The sequence below is a fragment of the Aulostomus chinensis genome, chromosome 14 (genome assembly GCF_037954235.1).
Source record: "Aulostomus chinensis isolate RoL2024-O1b breed Wild chromosome 14, RoL_Achi_v1.0, whole genome shotgun sequence".
NCBI classification, from domain to species: Eukaryota; Metazoa; Chordata; class Actinopteri; order Syngnathiformes; family Aulostomidae; genus Aulostomus; species Aulostomus chinensis.
In genome coordinates, this window is record NC_141333.1 from 25,165,172 (window position 1) to 25,184,085 (window position 18,914).

Below are 18,914 nucleotides of genomic sequence, written 5' to 3' on the forward strand. Positions count from 1 at the left end.
GGTGGGTGGCTCGTGTTTGTTGAAACTGAATTCAGTGGCAGAAAGAATTCAATGCTGATGCCATGCTTTGATTCAGAATCAATTCACAGTTCAAAACAAATTCCTGACCATATGGAAAACTGAACCACATTATTAAACATTAGCGTCTATTTTTAATTCGGAGCTTAAAAAAGAAAGACCCTCAATCAAAACACTGAACAGGCACAGGACTGTAGAAATGAATCACACTTTGGACCAGGTTATTTTCTCCCCAGGGTTTGACTTTTGTAAAGTGTGTTGTGTCAGTCCACTCATTTGTTATTGCTGAGTTTGCGTTCTACGCTGCAAACTCAAGTCTGAGGGATGGAGTATGTCGTATAAGACCTCACCTCCATCTGGCAAACTGAATTATTAATCTATCAAAACCAAAATATGCCTAAACACTTGAGTTTTCCATGACAACTGAACCAACAGCAACCAGTGAGGAACACGCTGAGGTTCAGAAGAAAGCTTCAGATAACAACAGCAGTTCTAAATGTTTCTTTTACGAAAACACAGGTGAATGAATCGTCTTGTGATAGCTACACCTGCATCTATAATACTGAGCAATACTCCGCTAACAGTACTTGTGCTTTCTTTGTGCTTTATCAATCAGCTGTAAAATGGTGTGATGCTTGTGTACAGATGTGATCAAATCTAAAACTCTGTTCATGCTCAGGCTCTCATGGTAAAATATGCAGCTCTTAACAGAAGCCTCCACAGCCAGCCACACGGCTTAGTCCTGTAATAATTGCCTTTCTCATGCTCAGCTCTGTGTGCCTCCCTTGTCTCAACATGTGGTCACACTGCTTTGATACCAATTAAAGTACGCAACCAGGCATGGAGGCCCAAAGAGGACCAGTGTGAGCCAGACTCCAGTTTTTCCCCTACCACAGCATATTAGCTGTCGGCCCAAACTGCAAGAACCTCCAAACAGGAATTTCAGGGAATGTCAACAGGAGCCCGTCAGTGTGCACAGCAGCTTTTCTCCACTGAGACCCAGGACGGGGAATAAGTGTTCCTGAGCTTAAGGAAGCTGAACCAATAAACTGACTCCCATTCCTTGCTCTTTAGAATGGGAAAACAGTTTTAGAACAAAATGCACCTGTTCGTGGCCCATTCTTCTTTAAATAGTGTTGTATGAAAGAAGTGTCACTACGTTTCTCATTCCATCTTCTACTACAGATGAAGTGCTAATGGACCGTACAGCTGATTGGAATCCCATCATGACAGGATGTGTGTGTTATTTCCTGTTGGACCTTTCCACTCCTCTCTGTAACTATCGAGTGTTTTGCATGTTATCACCTGGACAGCTGTGAAAACGCTAAACTATTGTGCGCCTGAGCCCAACAATGAGAGATTAATATCATGATGGTATTTTGTTTTCTCCATCATCTCTGCTTCTTGTGTTTAATTGTGATGGCTGTCCTTCGTAGACACAGTGACCTGCAGCTTTGCCTCCCACCATACATCATCAGTGCTATAAGTCTGTGCTTCTTGTACACAGATAAATGATGGGGCCTTCATCAAAGTGAAAGTCATCATCATACATCAACGTTGCGGCTGAATCAGCTGATCACACGGGCCCTCAGAAACCTTGACAATGCCGGCCTCTTCTTAGATCAGACACAACAAGCTGGTTAGATCAGTCGTGTGACTTTTCATGCACAGTATGACAGCACAACTATGGACAACCTTTTCATTATCCAACTGCTTTCCGTTGAATAATGAACGTCAGAAATACATGTGAATTCCACAGTAAGAGAGGCGCTGGTATGTAGAGGGACGCTTCATTTAAAGATAATGGAGGACAGCATGAAAACTGTTAGGCAGCACTATAAAAAGGTTGCCAGAGGAACAGTGGTGTAGCTCCAATGACAAAAATTCCAGTATGGGAAGGTTTGCAATAGATTGGGTGTTTTTCAGGTTTATCAAACTCACAAGTATAAATAATAATTTATTCCTTCTCTCTATACTGGCTGTGAGGAGTTTCTTTCTTGACTACACTCCAAAATGGAAACAAAAAGCCATTCTGTGCCATTAATATGCAAGTACTATATAGAACAGATCTACATTAATCAATCCTGACCATACAAAAACCATAACCCCAAAGTGGCCAAATGAAACTGTTGCTTCCGTGTGGCCATCCAAGATGTGATATAATATCATTTATGCAAAGAACAACACATATTATGGGTTCTTTTCAAGCATGGCACAAGCTGGCACTTGGTAAAGTACAAGTGTCATTGCTAGTTTCAAGCCAGCACAAATAGTATTTCACTCTCGTTAAAAAAAAGAAAAAAAATTCTTGTAAAATTTGCAAGGAGGACTTCGCTTGGCACGGGAACACGACCGTCATGAATGAACATCAGAGCAGAAAGCACGTAGGAGTTTTTGCGGAGCTGGACTCGACTCGACTCGGTAAGTTAGCTTGTGGGCTTGCCTGTAGCAGACTGAGTTGTCTTGGCTTTTAACATTTAAAATGTACTTTCCACAGCGGAAAGCTTTGGTTTCTTTTTACTGTTCAGTACTGGTCAGGACTCGGGTCCCATCAGTCTTATTTATTGCTCTATTTGTGCTATAGAAACATGAACGTAAAGACGTGATCAATTCACTCCACACGTTGCTGATCCGGTCTGGGGCAGAAACACTGTCTATGCGTGTATGTGTAATTACCGGATACAGTAGGCGGGTCTAGATCGGATCCGAGCTTTGAGCAGTGATAGAAACCAGGCTTTAGCATGCATCCCTGCACCTTAAAGCCAAGACATCTACTTCATCTATACATCTATACCTGCTGTGTGCCAGATTATAGAATCAAGAACATGAAATGACTAGAATGTATTTTTTCAAATTTACAATAAATGTTTTAATTCTTTAATTGTTTGTCTGTATTGTTAGTTAGAACATGCTGAAAACAACTTCATGCTAAATTGTAAAGGTAATTGCAAAAAAGTGCAATAATCTGACTGATCGATTAATCGATAAAATAATCGCAGATTAATCTATAATTCAATCAATCGTTAGTTGCCAGTCTGTCACAAGGCCATCAGGAGCAATTAGGGGCTCAGTATCTTGCTCAAGGATCCTTCGACATGGTCACTTGGGGAAATGAGGATTGAACCAACGACCCTTCCACTGCTAGGCGGCCACTCCAACTCTGAGCCATGCCGCCCCTTTGCAGTGAATCCATCACATATTGTCACAGGCGTGGGCGGTAATATAAAGTTGTTGCAGCAATAGACAGTCAATACCTATTAAAAAGAGTTCTCAATAGAATGTTTGATTGTTTAAATCATGGACCCACGTAATAAATGTGTTCAGTTTGGCTGTTTGATTAATCCTCAAGTGTGTTCCCTCCCTCGGTCACAAACGTCACAACCTCAGAAAATGAGCCATGCTACAAAGTCATGCACTCCATGGACAGAGGATGGGAAAAACCCTGAGCCAGTGCTCAGTCTGAAATGAGAAAAAGTCTTGGTTTTCAATTTCAGAAAGAGAGTTAATGAACACACGACAGAGAGGAGTAACTCTGCCAGTTTCGGAAAACAAGGAAGAGTCAGTTACTTTGGTAACTGAGTATGTGAAGCCAGCCTGGTTGGACAGTGACGCTTGAGTTGATCTCTGTCTCCTCATTCACTTAAGTCCGTATCACAAACATTACAGCAGAGTTTTCTCAGCTGCCCGAATAGGAATCCTGGTTGGTTTGTATAGTCTGTTACTACTGTACATAGAACATCCTCTTTTGTTGTGGGTCCTGTGATAAAAACGCTGCATTTCTCTGCAGGGAGTTACATATATTTCTGGGGGATGATTTCAAGACCCTGACTAGATTTATGTCATCATTTCCAGATGACAAACGTGGTACTGTTTTTCTTCACAGTCTATTATAAATCTGAAAAATATAATCTAGGGCGGCAGCTATCAATTCTTTTAGTAACTGAGTAATCTACCGATGATTCTGGGAATTAATCGAGTAATCAGATAAGAAGTATTGCGCATTCTAAGATTTTTCGATTACGTTAGTTTTGCTTTATCAAAGTGCAATGCTACTATCCAAAAGAGAAAATGGACAAGAATGAAATACTTATGTAAAAGTACTAAGTAAAGTAACTTTACTTTTGCTGTACTTTTACTTTTACTATTTTTCCTTTAGTTTTTACTGAAGTACAAACAGGGTCCTACAGGGGATTTTTTTTCACCAACATGCCACCCTTTTCTCGACTTATGAGTTTGTCAGTATTTAGTAATCAAAATACACCAGTGAGGGAGCCACTGAAGTACAACAAAAGCTTGAAAAAAGGGAAGTAATTACATGCAAGATTTTTAATTGTAATTAGGCATTTTTATATTGAAGTGCTTTTACTTAAGTAAAGGATCTGAGTACGTTTTCCAACTCAACAGGTCGGTGATCAGCTTTCAGTGACTCTCTGTGGCTCTGTAAGGAGTGTTTTATCTATGGTGGCTTGCCACATCCAAAGACCGGCACCATGACATGATTTTCTGTTTTTGGAGATGGGCACCTTTCTCTGCACAACAGCACTAGGACAAGGGCTGCAGCTATGGATTCATTTAGTAATCTATTTATGATTGTGGTGATTAATGGAGTAATTGGATAAGAGACACAGACTGTCCTCTTTAATGTAAAGGCCTCCTTATGTAGTTGTCATTATCATTTACCATCACGTCAGTTTGGGGCTGCACAGTGGAGCAGTGGTCAGCACTGTGGCCTTTCAGCAAGAAGGTTCTGGGTTCGAGTCCCGGCTCCAGCACAGGATCTTTCTGTGTGGAGTCTGCATGTTCTCCCTGTTCCTGCGTGGGTTCTCTCTGGTACTCCAGCTTCCTCCCACAGTCCAAAGACATCAAGAGGGGACGAGGCTGATTGATACTCTAAATTGACCGTAGGTATGAATGTGAGTGTGAATGGTTGTTCGTCTCTATGTGATGGACTGGCGACCTGTCCAGGGTGAACCCCGTTGACGCTGGGATAGGCTCCAGCTCCCCTGCGACCCTTAATGTAGGAATAAGCGGAAGACGATGGATGGATCACGTTAGTTTTGGCTGTTTTAATGAACTCTGTCATTAACATCAAGTCTCCTCCACATGCAGCTTTCAGATGAACTCTGGATGACCTAAAAAATAATCTTTAATAACTCAAAAACCATAGCAGCACAAACGAAATGTTTTACAGCACAAAGGAAACAGACTATTTTCCTGAAATTTTGCGTGGGGTGGGGGGCCAGCTTCACTCACATGCAGCATTCTGCTGCGAAAATGGAATCGCGGGGTAATTTATACACAGAAAACAAAAATAAACATGAATTGGGTTTTCAGGTGGCTTTATAAAAACACCCTGCTGATGAAAATATCAACAGATCAGACACGGACAGGGTGAGAGAAACGCGCTGACCTCCTGTGTGTGTGTGTATATACTGCATGTGCGTGTATAGAGGAACTGCACTGACGCAGAGAGGAGAGATGCTGCAGCCGTGTGATAATTAATTATATCACAACTTAAACTTAAGCTTATCAATACTCTGGTCTTGAATAATTCCGCCGTTTAATACATCATTTCAGTGTCCACCCCTACGTGCAAAACTAAGTACTGTTCCAATTTAAACGAGGCTTCGAGGCAAATTGTAGTAATCAAATTACTCGATCTGTCCTCACATCACCGAGATAAAAATCTACTGCACATTGAAACAGCCACTGAATGATATTTAGTTTGTTTCATATATCAAATATGGGTCTTTTACAATATCTAATTCTAAAGGTGCTTCCACCGTTACTCTCCACCAGTATGATTGCACTGAAATGAAAATACATTTGAGCTTCAAAACTACCTCACAAGGTCAAACCTGTAGTTTCAAAGTGAGACTACCAATAAAATAGACAACATTCAAACGTATTCATTAAACGTATTCATTAAACCGAGCAGCAATTTCATCACACACCAATTCCCTCTCCTTTGTGTTCATACTTGCTGTGTGTAAATTTGATTTCTAATTCCAGAGGAAAGAAAAGTAAGCCAAGTACGCAGAACACGTTTTGTTAACCGTTTCCATCATGACATGTAGAATCAGGCCTCCATTAATGTTGCCTTTTAATAGTGGATGTAGTTCATGCACTAAACTCAGGGTGAACCCCTTCAAAGTTGATTAAATTAACTCATCAGCTGTTCTGAACCTGCAGAGTTCCCCATCTGAGGGTCAACCAACTCACAGTTCAGGGTTCGACTCAAAGTTTGTTGATCCTCCTTTTAGAAACAGGCCCCAGGTGAGGCATTCGGTTTCAACATGGATAAGCGATACTGTCATTGCCAAGAGCGTAAACAAATGACTGTTGAACAATAATCGCTTTTTATGATGTGTCAACACTGTGATTAAGCTCTGATTTTGTTCAGACACAAAAACCCTTGGGTATGTTTAGGGGGAAAACTATGGTGTGGTTTGAAATGAGTGCTGCTGTTTACCCTGAAACACTCATAAAATCGCCAGAATGAAGAAAAGAGAGCAGAAGATTGTTTGCTTTGTTTGGTTTTTGTCTTATTAGCAGGATTATGTAAAAACATCCAGGCTGATTTTCATCACTCTTGGCAGAGGCGTGCAACATGGGCCCAACTGCAATTCTTTGAAAATACACAGGCCTTGTTTTTGGGGTATGCTGACTTCAGACTTGGGCTTCAATTGTCTTTTTTTTTTTTAATAAATTGGATCTATTTCAGTAAGGTCTCCGGTAGTGAAAACTAGGCAGAGTGAGTATACTCACACTCATTCTGGTCATGGTGCAGTGAGAATGGTTAAAACCAGAGGAACTGGAGATGCTTATTAAATGAGCAAATCAAAACATCAGGAAACCTACCAAGTTCAACTATACAGTACACTACATATCCAAAATAGACCAAATATGTCTGCTGTAGAACACCAAAAAAAAAAAAAGAAGAAAAAGCCAATTCATTTCAACTCCATTTTACAATGACATGAAGAGTTTTCTGAGAAGATGTGTAAAGAGGAGAACAAAAGGTGGCCAGGTGGTGAGGTTGCAGGTCAGATACAACAAAGACCCTCTTGTGCACACAGTCGATATTATACCTCCCAAAGCTTCCATCCCTGAGTGCTCAGGAGATAAAGACTCGCTCTTGCCTCTCACCGGGAAGATACTGGCCACATTAACCAGAGAGGGGAAAATGAGAGCCTGCATGAAACTCTGTCAACTGGAAACTCCAAACAAATTCACAGGCATGAGTGAGGCGGGAGTGGGAAGGGGGTCCTGCACAAAGGTTTTAAAATACATTTTAGCTCTAAACTGCAATTTGCAGTTTGCACTTGGCCATATTGTGATTTCAATAATATGTTGCTTCATTGTTTAATCCTCTGAAGACTCAAGAAAAGCTGAAAAGTGTTTTTTGATATGACAAAAACACCATTTACAGTGCCAGCATGTCAATGGAGTAGTGAGCAGTTTGTCTACCAGCTGACAAGTAACACAAGACATGGTGGAAGTGGATCAGATCTGTTACTACTCCTGACCTGATTAATAGTAAGGAAGAAAGGACATGTTCACCTGGGAAATGTAAAGGGAATGAGCACAAATGAAAGTTCCTTAAATGTTTTATTGCAGCTGAACTCAGTCCTGATGGATCTGGGAGGTTTATGCAGCTGTAACGTGAGCTGCCACTGTGGTCACGACAAGCTTCCCTGCCATCAGCAGCAGAGTCGCCAGATAGAGCACGATATTCTGGCCTGACTGTCAGCCATTTGGGGTAAATGTGCATCCATCTTTGGTTTTAGAAGGATAAACATTTGTTGGGAAGCTTTGATTGCGCGTCATCACTTCACCTGTCTCTGCTCAGCAAAGGAGAAACACTACCGCCAGCAAAAGGCTTTGGAGACTAAATTAAACACACGCATGCCAATCAAGCTGTGCACATGGCAATCAGTTCAGATCGTGGCAAGCACTTTCCATAGTCTGCAGCTGAATGTGGGAGTCTGAAGACTTTTCAAGCTGTTCTTCAGTTGGAAACATACTCCAGAGTCAGTTGAAGGTTAAAACTGTCATCAGACAACTCTGATGTGGTAAGCATCTTCAAATTCCTGAAGAACAAACAGCAGCTAATAAAATCTTTAAGGGAGAGCATTCATGTGGATGAAGCTGTGATACCTGTGTGCGGACTACTTGATGGCCCAGATCTTTAGTGGCCAACCACTTTCACGGTCTTTACAGAAGATGGAGGACTTCATGGTTTAAATTTGACGCAACATAGACCAGGAACTCCTTCCATCATTTCTGTATACTTTTCTCCACTAAGCAAAAAGTCCAGCAGAGCCAAGCTTCCATACCATCTCAAAACAGAGAACATTCTCCTATTATTTAACTTCAAGCATTCACAGGAAGGGATTGGCATCAAAAAAGTAAACTGGAGGGCTGGGGATACGGATATGTATGCTGTAGGGTACAGATATAGCAGAGGATGTTGTCTGAGAGGTCTGTTCTGTTCTATTCTCATCAAAGACGCCTGCTCGGTACACATCTTCTTGTCTAGATGTGGGGAGGATGGACAATAAGTATTTGTCCCCAAAAAATTGTTCCGTCCCTTTAAGGATAGATTTTTCTTCTCCTGAGTAAAAGTTGAAGAAACCAGATATTCAAGCTCAGACATGACCAACATCATGACAATGGAAATCAGACTGTTTTGTTTTTGTTTGTTTTTTTTAATTAAGAACATGCCACCTTTTTGGGATGTGCACTTATTGTCTCGGCACATTAACTACGTACTTATTTTGGCTATATAAAAAAAAAAATCTCCGGTATCACCAAAACTGCTGATATCCACAGATATGACCAACAGATGACAGTAATAATAATATCAAGCTTCTATCTCCTTGACTGAATGCTGGCCGGCATGTCTCTGGTGAGGTGGGTGAGCTCATCATCCACCGCTGCATGAGCTGAGAGCAGGTGAGCAAAACATCAGCTGTGTTTCTGTTTACGTTTTGTAAGTGTCGACCACAGACAGAAAAGTTGATATTTGCTCAGCATCAGTAACGTCAGGAGGAGCCAAGAGCCTGACTGGAGTTTGAAAGACTTTTTTTCTGAACCTGGCAGGACAAACCTCGGTAGCAGCAGCCTCTTTTCCGCTGCAGAATAAATCTAGAAAATACTTCTGGAACCTCCTAGGGCTTAAGGTCTCATTCTGAAACTGATAGAGTATGATGTTATTGCTCTGACTGCATTAGCAGAGACAGTAACAGCTTCTTGCTTTCACTCTGCTACTTCACTTATGTAATGCTAACATTAGCTTGTTATGCTAGTGCTGTGACCCCTGCCATCTCAAATCAAAATAAAGAGAAGGAGAAGCTTCACATACTTAACAGCGATCATAGAGGCTTCCATCAGAAATGAAGAGACTTCCAAGTCTATCAGCAGATTTAATGGGAAAAAAAGCTCTGGTCTGTGTCATTTGTTTCAGATTTCATGATAACTTACCAGAGTTACAAGCCGTCATCAACAGCAACACTGACAAGCTTGTTGCTGAGTCACCTCAACAAGTCTCAGGCTTCTAGAAATCCATATATATATACATACATATATATATATACATATATACATATACATACATACATACATATACATACATATATACACATATACATACATATATATATATACATACATATACATACATATATACATACATATATACATATACATACATACATATACATACATATACATACATATATACATACATATATACATATACATACATACATATACATACATATATATATACATATACATATATATATACATATACATATACATACATATACATATACGTATACATACATATACATACACATATATACGTATACATATACATACACATATATACGTATACATATACATACACATATATACGTATACATACACATATATACGTATACATATACATACACATATATACGTATACATACACATACACATATATACGTATACATACACATACACATATATACGTATACATACACATATATACGTATACATACACATATATACGTATACATACACATATATACGTGTATATACACATATATACGTATACATACACATATATACGTGTATATACACATATATACGTATATTTATACACATATATATACGTATATTTATACATATATTTATACATATATACGTATATATATACATATATACGTATATATATACATATATACGTATATATATACATATATACGTATATATATACATATATACGTATATACACACATATATACGTATATATACACACATATATACGTATATACACACATATATACGTATATATACACATATATACGTATATATACACACATATATACGTATATATACACACATATATACACACATATATACACATATATATATACACATATATACACATATATATATACACATATATATACACATATATATACACATACATATATATACATATATACATATATACACATATATATATACACATATATATACACATATATATACACATATATATACACACATACATATACACATACATATATATACATATATACATATATACACATATATTACATATATATTACATATATATTATTATTATATAATATATATATTATATATAAACATACACACAGACAGAGATAGAGAGAGAGAGATATTCAATTACAGAAGAGACCTGATGATCTCTGCTGTCAGCTGGGGAAAAGAGAGGCTATATCGGTATCCATTATTGACCAAACATGTTAAAACACTGTAAAATATCCAATCTTGTGCATCGTTCCAAAGATGATGGTGTCATTTTTGTGGAGATCTATGAAATGCGATGGTGATGTGTAGGCAGGACACTGCAGCACCTCAATGTTGGAGTTGAAATGGCACAAAATTAGCCTTCAACAAATAGTGCGCTTTGCTGTGATTCGAAAGTTGCAACGGGCCTTAATTCAATTTCAATGAAATTTTGATCAGTAGTGCAGACCTGATTTTTTTAGGGTACAATTTATGTGGCAGTAATTATAATTATCGCTTCATCATTTAGCCTTACTCTGGCCTTTACAGTCAGGCTGCAAAAGCAAGGCTGGCTCCACAAATAGTGACATGTCCAAGTGTCTTCCAGCTCAGAGAGAAACACACATTAAGTCACAATCTTTGTGGTTTTCTTTCATTTACTTCAAAGGGACCATACATCAGCTCGCTTCTTTTATTCCATGGAGTAGCCGGAGGGCAGACAGGGATGAAGGAGCGAGGGAATGGAGTCCAAGCAAGACTGTCTGCCACTATCTCATTATAGGCACTTCATTGATGGTTATTTGTTGCTCAAAGGGGGCGCCTTCGTTTACTCAACAAATAAACAAATATCAAACGGTTTGCTGGAAAAATGATTAGTTGTATGTGCCAGAGAGGTTCAATCTTGAGGCGACTATTTAAAAGGGCTCCGCACCTTCTCACTCATCTATTTTTAGAAGCTGTTACATGGGCATCTTTGTGAGAACAGCATCCGTTTGAAAGCCTGGGCTGTGTGCACAAGGTCAAATATTTTCAGAGATTTTTCTTTTTTTTTTTTTAAGTTTAGCAAGTGTTTTCAGTCCTCTACTTGAGAAGTTCCACAGAAATCTGCAGGCCTGAAATACATCAGATTTGCATTCCTAATACTCCTCATCCATCTCTGTTTCAACAACGAAAGAATGATATGAATTGAACTCAGTCAGACAAAAGGAATCCAAGTTTAAAATCTTAAGAAATATGCTGACATAAAAAGTGAAGATGACATAGTTCATTTCTGATTTAATGAAAGGGCGCCATCCTATAAAATGGGTCGCAGCTTTAAAAGATTTCCTGTGAGCGCAGCAGATCTTAGACAAAGGAGGTGAAAGCGGAGGCACCTCTATTCAGCCACTAGATCCTTGGAGAGTGGCATGAAGGAAATGAATACTGCTGCCAATCACTCCTCACTGTTCACAGGCGCTTTTTCAAAGCCCCTGTTTGCCTTTCAGCTCTTTGGAGGAGGGGAGGAAGCCCGATTGGCTGATACGCGGTGGGCTCTTCAGCACTTTACACACTCCCATGTTTGAAATGAAACCTGGTTATTTCTATTTTACATATGCCAAAAACTACAACAACCTTCCCTGATGGAAGTCACTAAATTCAAAGTAAATAATGAGGAAATATATGAGAGATTGCATGATTCAACATTCGTGTTACTGAACAGCTATTAGAGTCGGCTGCCTTCCCTCAAAAATACTGGAATAGCTGATTTTACGCGGAACTGCTCATTTGTTACGGCCCAATATTCTTACTTTGACAGGAGAGCTGCAGTACGACCAGTGACACAATACGCCTGCCATGGAGAGATGAGCAAACAGGCTCAATTAGGTCTTAGTCTCCACTGCAGAGTCTTGTTATTGATCAATTCCATAGGTGAATCAAGAAAAGAAAACTGGACTCAAAATTGTATCAGAGACGGCAAGCGCGTACAGGAGAGGATGGAGGGAACAAACAAAACAACTCATGTTTACGTCATCCCTCATTTTGTGAACGATGACATCGAAGTTCACAAACAGAAAGAAAGGAAGCGGCTGGCCTGTGAAATCAAAGCTTGGGTCACAGACGTTGAGAGGTCATTCTCTGCTTCAGATTGTGGTTTAGAAAATTGTACTCGTCACTTTCACTGTTTCCTGATGCTTTTAAGACCAAGACGAATCATTCATGCAGGGCATCTCTCTTGTAGGGGTTTTATGTTGCTCAATCAGGGTTTCAGGTCCAGTCTTAATTCAATTCAATATTTTGCAGGGCATCAAAATGGTTTGAATTGCAGGGCTACCACAGAATGCTACAAACAGGATCATCACTTAAGTGTTACATTTCAGATAAATCGGGCGGGATGGTTCAGAAAAAGTGGCATCTAGTAAACCCAGGGCGAGCGACTGGTTCGACTCTCATGTCTCCCAGTGACTGTGGCAGTGTTCTTGAGCCACACACTGAACCCCTAATTGCCACCACCTCTCCCCACGGGGAATTCAAACTCTGAGAAGTAGGGATGGTTGTGTCAGGAAGGGCATCCAGCATTAAAACCTGAGCCAAATGAAATACATGGATCAATGATCTGCTGTGGCAACCACGAAGCAGAAGCCGCAGCAGGAGAGACGCTGGAATGATTAGCTGCAGGGCACTGATTATTGTAGCCATGCTGGACCACTGTCCCATCGCAGCATCGCACGACAACTGCTTCACTGCTGAACAGCACTGAAATCATTCCAGAAATATCAGCCTCCGTTAATCGGGTCTCAGGTTGAAATATTCCAGAATGAACCTTTTATTACTTTCAATATGTGTTCCAAACTTTTGTTCTCATGCCCCCCCCCCCCCAATCGGCCGTGAAAAAAAACCCGCTGGTGTTAAAAAAAAGCAGATAAAATGCTCGTTACAATTTTATCATTTACTGACTCCCAAGCGTGACACAAAAGGACACACTCATACCAGCAACCTCTGAGGGAAAGTGGGTCCACAATCATGATAACTAACATCAAAACAAAACTATTCATAGGCAGAGTACAAAGACATGTTTAATAACAAGAAAATTCCTACAAGTAAGCCTAAAACACTTTATTATAATACACAAGTGAATACTAGGACCTTTGCCAGGTGCTGTCTTGCCCTGCTAAGGAAAGATCTGGGAAGAAATGTCTAAAATGTTCACATAATCATTAAAAAGATATTTAAAATCAAATTATAAGCATACAAGCTACACTTTAGTGTCTGAATCCCACCTCTGAACACAAGCTCATCCTGTACAGTAACTGAACCGCTGGCTAGAGCCCTTCTGCTGGTCTCATAACAACTTCCCCTGTTTTGTTTAACAGATTTCTCAGCTCCCTTCCAGCCAAAACTGACCCGTGAGTTATGGAATTTGAGTTGGCAGTCGCAATGCAACTCAGACCCAGGATACAGGTGAAGCAGCTGATATGGCAGCTGAGGGTTCAGAGTGCATGTGGAAACTGAGTGGAGAGGTTTTCTAGGCAGGCCCTCCAGTCATGAGGAAAAACAATCAGGGATGCTGCCTGCTCTTCATCCACACACAGAGCACTGTGGATATTTCAAGTCGGCCACGGCAGTTTCCTGTTCATCTCCCTGGGTGAAGAATCCCGCTTTGTAAAGTTATCAAAATAAAAGTATCCTCAAAGTACAGACACAGCTGGTGATGAGGTAATTTTCATGTCTAGCAAAAATAAACAACAACAACAAAAAACATAAAAAAACACAATTTTCCTACCCCAGATTGTGAAAATTTGCCATGATGGAAGGAGGAGGAGCTTTTTTTCTTTTTTTTTTAATGTGAAGAAAGATGACACAGTCCAGCAGTGGAAGTCCATGTTCCAGCTGCTGGATCAGCCACATTGACCGATTGATCCCCCCACCCCACTACCAGCCTGGCCCAGCGCTGCTCATCCTGGCCTAGTACTCTCCCCGCGGCCACCTGCCGGTTCTGTGCTAACTACAAGCGTAGCTCATCCAGGGGCTAAAGAGCTGCTGTGAGTGTGAATCAGCCTTCCACCACAAGAAAAACCCTCCATCGATATGAAAGGAGCAAACAGCAAATAGTAGCCAGGCGTTCTAGCGAAAGAGCGAGGTGGATAACAAAAACACGAGCTTCAGCAGTGACAGCGCTGCAATGAAAACCTCCTCCTCCACCACACTCAGCTAATTAATGATCACCAACAACCTGGAGTCCCATTTTTCAGATTTCAGACAAATCTGGTCAGGCTTGCCTCAGGCCCCGCATTACAGTTTTTGATTGTCTGCTATTCAAAAATAGCAGCGTGTCGACATGCTCGGCTCAGATCAGTGATGAAGCAACGCGACGCTGGCATCCGTCCATCTTTTACCGAGTCACTTGTTTGTACTACTGATGAATTGTGATTTATCCAGACTGTTTGCACTTGTTTGTGATTATAAGGTCTCATTGATCACAGTTTTATTGGTTCATACAGGAAGATCATTTGATAACTTAACATACAACTTTGAATATTTTCTTTTCACCCCAGTTTTACAAAGTTGGGGGCACCACAGCAGGAGCGTGGCCGTCTAGCAACTGAAGGGTCGCTGGTTCGATCTTCTCTTCCCCCAGTGACCATGTTGAAGTGTCCTTGAGCAAGAGACTGAGTCCCTAATTGGTCCTGATGGCCTTGCGATGGACTGGCGACCCGTCCAGGGTGAACCCTGCCTATCGCCAAATGCCGGCTGGGATTGGCTCCAGGAACACCCCCCCCCCCCGCGCGCGCACGACCCTTCACAGATAAGCAATATAGAAAATGGACGGATGTTGTACAAAGTTAGGAAAGCAATGTTTATGTCAAGTTTAATGTTGCTTAAAACACGGAAGAACAATCCCGGTTTCCTCAAAACAGACAGAGTTTACCGACTAAACTCTGCAGTTCAGAGGTACTGTGAACAAGCGCGACTTGTGTGAGGCAGTTGGTTCAGCTGAATGTGTCAGCTGGTTTGTTGTGAGCTCAAATCCAAGTGTTTGTTAATTACTGATCATACGGCTGGATTAAGACACAGATTATACCAGATGATGCACTTGAGAGTTGCTAATTGGACGTTTCTGGACAGTTTTGCTGTTGTTTTAAACTGGTGCCAATGGGTGTGATATTAGCCTCAAGCTAATAACACATGGCTGACTCTTCCAACCATCTGGAGTCAAAAAGAGGTGCTGCAGCAGTGACATCATGTTTTTCATGAGCTCACGATACTGATTTTTTGGTAAAATATCACTTATATAATCATCTTCAGTCAGTCAACTTTTGAATCTGAGTTTCCAACAACAAACAAACATCTCGCTCCTCGTCTCAGACCCGCTCGACAGCTGCTTTTCAAACACCAGCAGGCCTTGGGTCTCTGTGAATCTGCAACGAGACTCCACAGCAGCCCATCACTAAAATGAGGCTGGTGCCCTCAAGCATGTTTTTTTTCCGAAGACTTGCCACTACATCATGGAAGTTTCTGCCCACACATAGCTTTTAGCTCTGCAGACGCATAGTTGTCAAACACGAAGAGATCTCTCCATACAACCAAACGAGGATTCAGGCAAACCACAAGAGAGGCCCTCGTCTGGCAAAATAGAATTAACTATAACATGACGGAGAACAAGAGCAACCGAAAGGGACAGAGTCCGCCTATGGTCTAACACCAGTCAGATTACAGAGGAGAAAGGAACTAAAATGATTTTTAAATGGCACCACTTACATGTCAGAGTGACAAAGACCAAACTTTTACAGTTTGCCTGTTTTTAAGGAGCAGTTTGTAGTAATTAGAGGGATCTTTTGGCAGAAATTAAATACAATATTCACAACTATGTTTTCTTTAGTGTATAATCACCTAAAATAAGAATCACTTTTACGAATTTAATTCAGTGCGAGCCTTTTGTTTCTGCATTGGGAGCCAGCAACATTCCACAGAACCTGCTAGGTAACTTGAATCTACAGTAGCCCAGAAAGGCCAAACCTGCACCTTTGCGTTTTAGTTGGCATCAGCTTGTTTCTATAACCCTTTTTTTTTTGGAGCTACGGCCTCTCTAGACAAACTAGGGAAGCGTGTCCTGTGCCATTTTCTCACAGAACAGCACAGTTAGTGAAACTGGTGGGTCAACACTAAAGAATTTGTGGGGACACGCACAGCGTTCACAGATGGGGGTAAAAATTCTGACTCGATTCAGAAAGAAAGCTTTTTAAATGTTGTTTGCTTGTAGTCTTGCAGACACACGTGACAAATCATGTGCAGTACTAAACGGTATCATGATGCCATTATTTCAGCATCAATTCTGATCCATTTATTAAAATCAAATCACAGCGAACCCTGAGTTGGAAGCAGCAGTCAACCGTGCATCGCTCCTGGAGACAGCGCTGAAACTCAAGGCTGTCAATGATGCATCTGGGACTTCCCACAGTGCAACAGGGGCAGTTCAGTTGTTTCTTCCATTGTTAAATTGGAATGAGACGGTGAAACTACATGGAGGTATTAAGCCTCTGCTGCTGTCCTATTTTCAAGTGAATATTCAACGTGTTTATATTCAACTTCCAGCTCAAAACCTTGGCACATTTGATACTCAATACAATACTCTGGTCAGAGTACTGCATTAGACAGACAGCAGAAATTGCTGCAAATCCTGACGCTAATGGACAGATCACGACGCTTCCATGTCAACATGAGAGGCTGCAACGTTGGCTTGCACACTCCATAAAAACTTGACACTCCAACACTTTGACCCCTTCATTAGTTTCAGCAGCAGCGGCGCTCGTAGTGAAGAAGTAGATTCAAACTGCACTTTGATCACATCTTTGGGAAACCCTAAACTGACACCTTAGGATCAGTCTAAAGACCGGCTCAACCCGCCTGTTTGAGAGCAGACAGGAGAGCTTATTAACAACAGCCCACGTGAAGCAAAACCAGCACTCATCTATCCAGTGTAGTTGTCTAAAAAGAAGGGGAAGAAGAAGTGGCTTAAATTCCCCGACAACAACATCACTACATTTCTGTGAATGGTAAGCACATGTCTTTTTTTTCTTCTTCTTTTTCTTTAAACCTTAAAGCAAACTCACAGTTACGTTTGTCTCTGGCCCACATCTTTCACGAGAACATCGCCTCCTATAACCTGAAGCAGGCACTCAACCACAAATATCCCATTTGGGTTGTGGTTCTTTAATGTACACGTTACGTCACTTCCTCCTTTCCACTATTTTGGGTGATGCATCAGCACATCTCTCCCGAGGCCAAGAGGCTAAGACACAAATGCAAAGCTGCTTTATGACGGCGAGAGATAAAATAACGTTGTTTGGGTATTCAACACAATGGGGACAGTTGGTGAACTCCCCAGAATACAGAGACTCCTCAGGAATTCATCTTGACCTAAATTACGATACACAAGTCAAAAATCACACGACACTTCTCACCAAGCTGATGATGTGGTAGGATATTTAGGCCTGTGACAATGACAAGGTTTGTTGGATGATAAATTACCCCAGAACTTATGGCACTAAATGATATTACCGTAATTTTAAGAGCATTTAATGACACTGATTGAAAGCTGGGCAATATATCCATAAATTATCAATATTGTTTACTAGTTGCCATTTTAGATCCATCCATCCATCCACTTTCTACCGCTTATACTGTTAAAGGTGGCGGTGGGCTGGAGCCTATCCCAGCAGCCTTCAGGAGAGAGGCAGGGTTCACCCTGGACAGGTCACCAGTCCATCAGGGCCAACACATAGAGACAGACAATCATTCACACTCACATTCACACCTACAGTCAATTTAGAGTATCAATCAGCCTCGGCCCCTCTTGATGTCTTTGGACTGTGGAGGAAGCTGGAGTACCAGAGAGAACCCAGCAGGAACAGGGAGAACATGGAGACTCCACACAGGAAGACCCTGTTCCTGAGCCAGGACCCAAACCCGGAACCTTCTTGCTGTGAGGCGACAGTGCTGACCACTGCACCACCGTGCCGCCCCCATCTTGGATGATATTTTGAGATAGCACAAGTGATGTTTTGATATTTGCCTTTACAAGTGAACCTTCACTTCTCCACCACCTACGATTATTAATCAAAAAATATTTCTGTTACTATTTTGTTGAGCAACCAATAATCATCTCTGCAGTGCTACGGATATCAATAGAGGTTTTTGGACTTTAATATCATAATATTTCATTTTTGGAGTATCATATCACGAAGCCCTGCACTGATATCATGATACTGGAGTGTTATAATAACACAAGTACATCCTTTCAAAGAGTCAGAGCCAGAAGTTGTTTTATTATGAGAAGAAAATATACTAAATTAAAATATCAATCAAATGAA

General features: G+C 40.8%; 1 protein-coding gene across 4 annotated transcripts in view; it reads right to left on the reverse strand.

The window, feature by feature from the left end:
* ryk (receptor like tyrosine kinase) overlaps positions 1-18,914 on the reverse strand; it is a 45,151-nt gene that overhangs the window by 24,982 nt on the left and 1,255 nt on the right. The gene's annotated exons all lie outside the window — the stretch shown is intronic.